The sequence below is a fragment of the Pinus tabuliformis genome, chromosome Q (assembly GCF_031772625.1).
Source record: "Pinus tabuliformis cultivar Carrire ecotype Pingquan chromosome Q, CPIR1, whole genome shotgun sequence".
Taxonomy (NCBI): domain Eukaryota; kingdom Viridiplantae; phylum Streptophyta; class Pinopsida; order Pinales; family Pinaceae; genus Pinus; species Pinus tabuliformis.
This window is the reverse complement of record NC_142296.1, coordinates 1376965697-1376975198: the sequence shown is the minus strand read 5'-3', so window position 1 is coordinate 1376975198 and position 9502 is coordinate 1376965697. Positions and strand designations below refer to the sequence as shown.

Sequence of the window (9502 nt, the reverse complement as noted above, 5' to 3'; positions counted from 1 at the left end):
AATCCCAAATCACTGCGTGAAGATTCTTAATCACTGCCCATTTCCTTGCCTATCGTGCTACCATAACATGTTCTCTGGATTGTTTTAGTTCCACGACCTGTGCTCGAGTGAGGTCCTTGTCCAAGAAAATCCTGTTGGGAAGAGAAAAAAACTTCCGCTTAGCCCTGAGGGCACGGAGTTAATCAGATGCAGTCCAGAACCTGAGGAAGAGAGTGGAGTTGTAGCCCATCCAGGCTCTATCCAAAGCTATATCGGGGAGGCTAAGGGTGTCCTGAAGGAACCTAGCCCCCACTTCCATAGGATCTGGAGAAGGGTGGGTTAAGGGGAGACCTCTCACCTTGAGATTCAATTCTCTTGCCTGTATGTTGCGTTCTTCCACAAGTTTTGCTTGCATCACCTCCTCAACTGATGCAAAAGGGGTAGGAGTTTTATCCTTCCCTCGAACCACTTGTACCCAAGAATTGATGTGTGTCTCAATTTCTTGTTTGAAGGTGGCTTTTGGGATCGGATTTCTTCCTACTTGCGTGCTTGCTTCTATTTCAATTTCCTGCACTAGATCAACCTCTAGAAAAATCCAAATGGTTAATCCCAATGTTGAAACAAGCTTTGCATTCACAAAGTTCGAACCTAACAATTTTATTCTAACTTTGAATGCAAAATAATATGCTTTGTGGTAGCCCCCAAGGGTGGCTCACTTGGCAAAGCATGTCAACATGTTATGTAAAATATATTATGAAGTCCTTGGTTCGACCCTCGATTACCGTGTGTCCATGGTAGGGACAGGCGTGGTGCAGCTAGTGGTTATAATGGTAGCAAACAAAATCAACCCCATGTCATGCTAGTACAAGACCACCCCAGTTGCTGATTCTACTAGTCATAAAAGAGAGAGAAGATATATATTAGATATATATGCTTCATGATATTTTTATAATGTGCATACATTGTACTCCCTCTCCTTATTCATATAGATTTGTTTGCACAATTTTGAAGTGCCAATAGCAAATAAATTTTCTGATTTTTAGTTGTATCTACATAATATTATATTCATTGAAATATTTAAACCCAACGCTCTAATTAATTATTAATCAGCACCATGCATAGCAGATTGAAATATTTAAACCCAACGCTCTAATTAATTATTAATCAGCACCATGCATAGCAGAGATATAGGAAGCCACTCCAAATGTGATATTGCCTTTCACCATAGCCAATTATCATTTCAAAAATAACTTATGCTGATTTATGGGTGGCTTTAGGTACAAAACGCACAAAACAAGGAGTATCACTGTACGCTTCCGAGGTATAATAGCAACGACAGTGAAATGATGATTGAGGGAGCATTAACATAGCAAGCATGCGAAAAATACAAACCTAGTGATCAATCTGTCTCAAATGATTTGTACAAAGAATGCATTGCAACTTTAGGTTATTGCCGATGGTTATTCAACGCCCCAGCAATTAACACATTTAGTGCTATTGGGGAACAATATTTGCTCCCATTGATTCAATTAGCTAGATGAAGAGCTATTGACACCATCCATCAATCCAACTGAATAGAAACTAAGATTGTGAATGATTGAATGTAGAAATGCTAACTGTGTGCTGCAGCATGCCAGTTAGTTAACCCAGCAACCCGACACACTAGTAACAGCATTGTAGGTTATTCCAACAATAAAATCAATGGAGACCGTGTGCATACAATACTGCTATGCATCTCTATTAAATGTAAAACACTAGAATATTCAATATCTAGAACTGAAGCTAGCGGCAGAAATAAAATCCACTCACATTGCAATTAGGAAACCACAGAGAATATAAATGCACCATAGACACAAACATTATTCCAGAAAAAACCCAAACGGGAAAATCAGCATTCTATGGGTATTTTATCATGCTCAAAACTACGAAGGAGTGAGCTATACATTAATTTTGCACATTGTTACTAACTGGAATTATTGCAAAATGCTTTGGCTTAGGGAATACCTTTGATTTCCAAGCAAGTTTTTTCTCCCAGGTCCTTCATGCCTGTAGGGTTTTCATTTACATTATATATATATATATATATATATATATATATCCTAACAATTATATCAGCATCTTTGATTTACCTTGGGTTTATCATGAACCAAACATAGAATTTGAAAAATTAAGTGCAAAGGAATATCTGAAAATTAGCTTGAAGACAATCCCAATTTGCTCCCGCTCCGTTACCAAAAGGCCAAAACCTCCCAACCAAGCTAAGCACAGCCTTGGTACTCAGCGCCAAAATACTTCCCTATTGCAGTATTTCAGACCTCGTGCCCAAAAGCTTAAAAAATAATGGAATCCCAGTTCTGATTCAGATCTCCAATTCTCATTCCCATCCTCCTCTTTCAGCCAAAATCCTCCCCCTCTGCCTCTGCGTGCTTAGAATAAGTAACCCTCCTAGGCAGTCACCACCTTCTTCCACCACCCTCACCACCTTCTTCCACCACCCTCCTTAGATTTGATTTGGCTGATTGATTTTACGTGTAGAGTGAGGTGAGTCACCACCTTCTTCCACCACCCTCCTTAGATTTGATTTGGCTGATTGATTTTACGTGCAGAGTGAGGTGAGGATAAGCATATAAATCTTATATTATTTTATCTTTTATAAACTTTAATTATAATAACAAATTTAATAGTTATCAAATGTTTATGATACTAATTGAAAAATTTTGACTTATATAAACGTATATATTAACAATAATTAACTTTTAACTTTAAACTTTATAATGATAAATATTTATATTAGAATGATTGGAATTATAAATTTTATTTAACACTTTATAAGTATGAAAATATTTATATTAGAATGATTGGAATTATAAATTTTATTTAACACTTTATAAGTATGAAGTGTTTCATACATATCTTTTGAATATCGGATTTTAGGTAATATCTCTTTTTTTGATAATTGAAATGTTTTATTCCATTTTTATTCAACTTTTTTTTAATTATTTAATAAATATATTAGTACAAGACATGTGATGTGTACATACATAACTATCATATGCATACATCGTATACATGCTAATACTCTTTTGTTTATAGATTGAAATGGGTCATTACAATGCTTCTGCATACTGCACTTCTTCATTTCCTCTCCATCTCCCTTTAGTTGTCCTTGCATCCAGAATCATTCTTTGTTATATGGCTGCCTTGGAGTGGCAGCTGTTAGGGAATTTGTTTCACCTTCCTGAGCCCTTTGGCCTTTTGTCTTCAAATTGATTGCTGACTTCAAACTTTGCCAAGAAATTATTCCTTTACAAAGTTTGGAGTGAGGATTTAATTTAGATCATTTCTCTGTTATCTTGTTGGATGGTTGTAAAGAAATTATTCCTTTACAAAGTTTGGAGTGAGGATTTAATTTAGATCATTTCTCTGTTATCTTGTTGGATGGTTGTAGCATGCGTAGCTAAACAATTTTATGGTTTAACTCTTCATAGTATGAGGGGTTCTGTGCTTGCATTAATATGATGTCTTCTAACGACAATTTTACTTCTGAGGCAATGTTTTCGTCAAATATTCTTACGAACAGTTTGTTAAGGGGCAGCATTCACAGCTAAAATGTCAACAAAAATCAACTTGAAGGCCATATATAACAGTCAAATTCCAAGCCTGCTCACAAGTTCAATATAGTCAAGAGATACCATCAGTATCTTGATTCTATTTTGCAAAAATCGTAGTTCATTGAGTAAATCTTCTTTTACACGGCAATATGATTTCTTTGGAATTCTTGTCTATCATCAGTATCTTGATTTATTTTTGCAAAGATCCTAGTCATTGAGCAAAGTTTTTTTAACATAGAAATATGATTCTCTCAACTGAATAAAATTTAACCTTCCTCTTGGGTACTGAATAAAGTTCAACTTTCCTCAAAAATATTGAATAAGTCTTTATTTAATCCACAGTAACTGAAAGACCTAACCTCGATTGGAGAGATTCGAATAAATTCAAGGGTACAATCACCGTATCCGGAATACAAAAGCAAAGGGAATACAATGTCAAACATCAGATGAAAAAAGGACGACAGAAAGTAACCAATAATAAAGATCTCAAACCCAATAAGAGAGTAGAATTCCATGACACAGCGATTAGATAAGGCACTTATAAGTTTAGACGTTGAGAGGCAACGGAGTTATATATTTGACAAAACAGAGAAAAACAATCCCAAACGATTGAGAAGTGATCACGCAAGGGGGTAGCCAAAGCAAATGTGTTCTGTAATACAATCCTAAAACAATAAAGACGCATATTTATTGGCATAAGCTAAGTCACATGACATGATGACACTAGACATGGAGAACACAGAAATACGAGTGTCTGACACGAAACACCACTACCCCAAAACATGACACAGAAGACACGTTACACTCACCCACAAATTTGTCAAATTTATTAAAAAATCCAACAAATTAGTAAATTTCACATAAAAAATGAAATATAGTTAGAGATTCAATTTTTTTTTAGAATTTAGAAACTAAAAACATTTAGAATTTTACATGATCATGATGCAAATTCAATCATACAACTTTTGCTTTTTACATTCATGATGCAAATTCAATCATACAACTTTTGCTCTTTAGCCCGTTGTCTTGCTAAAACATCGTTTTTTTCAGCATTCGAATTTAGTATTACAGCCTCACTTCTAGCAGATGGAGCAGTAGCAGACCCTGAAAAAAATGGAGGGGGACAACATCAGTGGAGGCATTCTCCCCTTTCCTTTAACTTTTTCCAGCCGCCTTTGATGACTGGAACATGATTTCTGTGTGAAATGAGAAAGACAATGGACTGTTGTAGGAAAAAATTTGAATATTGGTAGAGAAATCCACTTGCACAGCATTTGGAATCCCTTCTACCACTACACAATAAACTTCAGATGTACTGCAAAATGTTTGACACCTCCAACCTGTTGAGTGAAATGAGCTCAAATGAAAGGAAAAACGTATTTTTATGGGGTGCAGGCATCTTTTACGAGGGAGACGGTGAGGGCTATGTATTGGAGACACGTTTGGCAGGTGTCCTGTGAATAGGACACATGTTAAACATGTGTCCTTATGTATCAGTGTGCGACACGTAGGATACAGGACACAGGTCCTGCTTGGAAGTGTCCTTGTCCTGTTACATAGGGCATAAGTAAAGATTTCTCCAGAGAAAAGATTTGGCCAGATGGGGACAAATATTGGTTAGAGATTTTCAGTGAAATGAACCAAAAGGCGAGTATAATTGGAAACCCAGAAGACTCATTCATGTAGAGAAAGGCTCCAAGTTTCCAATTGTTTAGTTTAACCATAGGTTTTTTATTTGTAAGTTTGAGCTCGCGAAAGTCAATGTTCAAAATATAATAAGACCATGCTTATTAAGCACACACCCAAATTCTCCCCATGACTTGGGAGGTCTGCATGGACTCTTGAACACAACTTTACAACTTGCATAAGTTGTCCCACTGCTCTGGCATGTCAATTGGTCTGTCAATATAGATATACAGGCTCAAAATCCCATAAGCCGCCTCTTCAATCATTCCACGTCATGCATCACAAAGTTTGTGTTTGGTACATATCCTGCATCCTTCATTTGGCCGGACAAAATTTCCAACATTGCATAGATTTGTTTGAACTGGGGATGTGAATTGTCTCCTGCAATGAATGAATGAAGCCTACTATTGATCTCAATCAAACTGCATCCCGCTGTCTTTCTCAATCCCATGTTTTTCATCTTCGTTCTCACCTTTGCTACTTCATCCCATCTTCCAGCTGCGGCATATGTATTTGACAATAGAACATAATATCCAGCATTGTTGGGTTCTAAATCAAAAAGGATTTCTGCCGCACATTCTGCTAGCTCAATATTGCAGTGAATTCTGCAAGCAGCGAGTAAAGCACCCCACACCGCAGCGTTAGGATGTACTGGCATATTTTTAATGAAATCTTGTGCCTCATCCAGGCATCCAGCACGACCAAGAAGATCAACCACACATGCATAGTGTTCCAACATTGGCGCAATCCCATAATCTTTACTCATGCAATTAAAATACCGCCAGCCATCGTCCACTAACCCTGAATGACTACATGCAGATAAAACAGAAATGAAGGTGATCACATTTGGCTTCATGCCTGTCTGTTGCATCTGAGAAAAAAGTGTAAGAGCATCCTCACCATACCCATGCATTCCGTACCCTGCAATCATCGCGCTATATGCAACCACAGTTTTTTTAGGCATTTGATCAAATAAATGCCTAGCAATGTCGACATTTCCACATTTGGCATACATGTCTACAAGGCCTGTCTCAACAAAAGCATCCCACTCAAAGCCATTTTTAATCACATAATTATGTATCCGCTCGCCTTGTTGCAAAGCTCCAGATTGGGTACATGCCGAGAGTACACTCACCATTGTTTCGGAGTCAGGTTTCACATCTGTTAGTTGCATTTGATTAAAAAGCTCCAAAGCTTCGTTGGCATGTGCATTTTGCACATATCCAGTAATCATTGCATTCCATGAGACCACATCTCTCCTATGCATTCCATCAAAAATATGACGTGCAATATCTATTTTCTTACATTTAGCATACATGTCTATAAGAGAATTACTCACAAAGACATTTGAATCAAACCCACACTGCATTATGTAGTCATGAATCCACTTGCCCTGTTGCAGATCTTCTACATGGGCACATGCTGACAGCACGCTTACAATAGTGACCGAATCAGGTAACATGCCTGCAAGTTGCATTTGATGAAACAAAGCCAAGGCCTCGTTGAAATATCCATTTTGGGCATAACCAGAAATGATTGTATTCCATGACACAACACTCCTTTGAGGCATTCTGTTAAACACAAGCTGCGCATCTTTTGGACTCCCACATTTTGCATACATGTCCATGAGGCCATTAGCTACATACTCATTAGACTCAAACCCATGCCCAATAACATAATTATGAATCACCTTGCCTTGGTGCACAGCTCCCAAATCAGCACAAACCGACAGCAAGTTCACCATTGTAACTGAATTAGGATTCACACCTACAAACTTCATCTCATCAAAAAGCGCCAAGGCATCAGGTCCCTGTCCATTCTGTGCATATCCAGCAATCATTGCAGTCCACGAGATCACATTTTTCTCAGGCATAGCCTCGAACACTCGCCGTGCATCACACACATTTCCGCATTTGGCATACATCGCAACTAGCGAATTCCCTGCAGAAACGTCGGACTCAAATCCACGTCTAATCAGACATCCATGAACCCACATTCCCTGTTGTCGAACTCCCAAATCACCACAGGCCTGCAGTAGACTAACCATAACAACTGAATCAGGCAATACGCCTTCAAGCTGCATTTGATTAGAGAGCAACAAGGCCTCATTAGCATTCCCATTCTGCGCATACCCTGCAATCATTGCACTCCAGGAGAATACATCTCTTTCAGACATTTTGTTAAACACTTGGCGTGCATCTTCTAAACTCCCACATTTTGCGTACATGTCAATCAGTGTAGTTCCAATAATGATATTGTCCCCGAAACCAATTTGGTTAATCTGATAATGAATCTCCTTGCCTTTTTCCAGAGCTGATAGGCTTGCACATGCCTTGAGTACAAGGGGGAACGTGAAATTGTCTGGTTGTATACCTTCCTCTTGCATTTGGTGATAACTTGCAAGAGATTTATCCCAGAGCCCACTTTGGCCATATGCTTTAATAATCACATTCCATAAAAACGCATCTCGATTGTATATTTTGTCAAACACAGAGCGTGCATTCTCTAGACTGTCAAGCTTAGCATACAAGCTGACGAGTTTGGCACCTAAAAATACATCCTGATCATGTCCCGTTATGACCATGTGGGCATGGACTGATTTGAGTGAGTGGGGGTTTGTGCAGAGTTGCAAGAGACGAGCGCAGCCATTGCTGCTGATGTTTGAGTGGATTGATTGGTTTTGCACTCCAAAAATGGAATTGAGTTTGAATTTGAAATGACCAAATGGAGGCAATTGCAGATATGTCATTGTGACACATTGTGAAAAAAATGCTAGTGTTACAAGCCTGGAATTATCCCAAGAGGTTCTGTCTAGCAAGCAATCACCATTGTGTTAATGGGATGCGAGCCTTGCTACATGGACATCTGAATGACGTTATAGTAGGTTTATATGTAATAATGTATGAACTTTTATAAATAATGTGAAATTTTGAAGATTGGCAAAATTGATTTTAAATGTAACTTAGACTTTAGGTTATTGTAGTTTAGGAGTTTGTGCACACAATTGCATGTTTGAGTGGTTAGCAAGCTTACATCATGTAACAATGTTTCCATATCAGTATATTTTTATTTTTATTTGTTTTAACAGTTAGTAATATTTCATGTGGTAATTAGCAATTGGTGAACCCAATGGATATGGTCATATTAATGAATTTTTTTAAGAAAGGTTAAGGTCAATAAAAAGAGTAATTGTTATTTTATTTTATTTTTCCTATAAAAAGAGTAATTGTTTTGTTCTGTTTTTTTGGAGATAACTCATATAAAAAGAGTATTTTTTTTTTTTTTAAGATAACTCATGCTAGCCTAGTAGCCTGGTGATAGCATGAATTTTAAGAAAGGTTAAGGCTTATAAAAAGAATAATTGTTTTTATTGGAGATAACTCATAGTAGCTTGGTGATAGCATAGAGATGTTAGAGGCACTTAGAGGGAGCTTGATAATGGGTAGAGGACTTGAATGAAGTTTTTGGGAACAAAGATTGAAGAATCATCGACTATGTGGACATTATAACATTGTTATTACAATGATGTGCAAGGAGAAGCAAGTTTAAAAGTATGGTTTTAAATAAGTTTGTTGGGTTAAGAGGAACATCGGTTCCCCGCTAGTGTGCTTATGTTGCAGAGTATATGGCATGGACCTTTATTGATTTATGATAATCATTATCATACTTGTAGAGCATGTGAATTGAGGAACAAAACTAACAAGTTAGTAATGTAAAAATGTTTTGGTTGCAATAAAGGACAAGGCTACTAACCATGTCAAGTGACATTAACAAGACTCATGAACACCATTAATTGAATATATTGCATTGTGGATATTCTTGATATCTTTTGTCGTTGATATTCTTGATAACTTGTGTGTTGAAATATAATGGTTTGTTAATGCATTGAATACTTTGGATGACATTGATAGCAAATGAAACATATGTTTGTTATATCGTGTGTGTAGGACCTAAATTTTAAGTTTAAAGTCCTTGTGGCACCTAATATCACAATTGTGACCTTGTTGTTGTTTACCATGTTTCAATGAGGATATAGTTTGCTTCTCTTTTATAGATTGCCTTGTAGGCCCAACATCACATTGTCATTAGTGGTTTCAAAGCAAAATCAACATGCAGCGAGAACAACACTGATGGAGGTCATTGGGTAGTGTTGTCGAGCGAGAAAGGTAGCACTAGCACTAGGACTATGTAGATCCTATCCATTTTTACAAAAGTGAGTCATACAA

General features: G+C 37.3%; 1 pseudogene; it reads right to left on the bottom strand.

The window, feature by feature from the left end:
- Nucleotides 1–4580: 4580 nt before the first annotated feature.
- Nucleotides 4581–8145, bottom strand: LOC149225067 (putative pentatricopeptide repeat-containing protein At3g01580 pseudogene; annotated as a pseudogene).
- Between the last annotated feature and the right edge of the window lie 1357 nt (nt 8146–9502).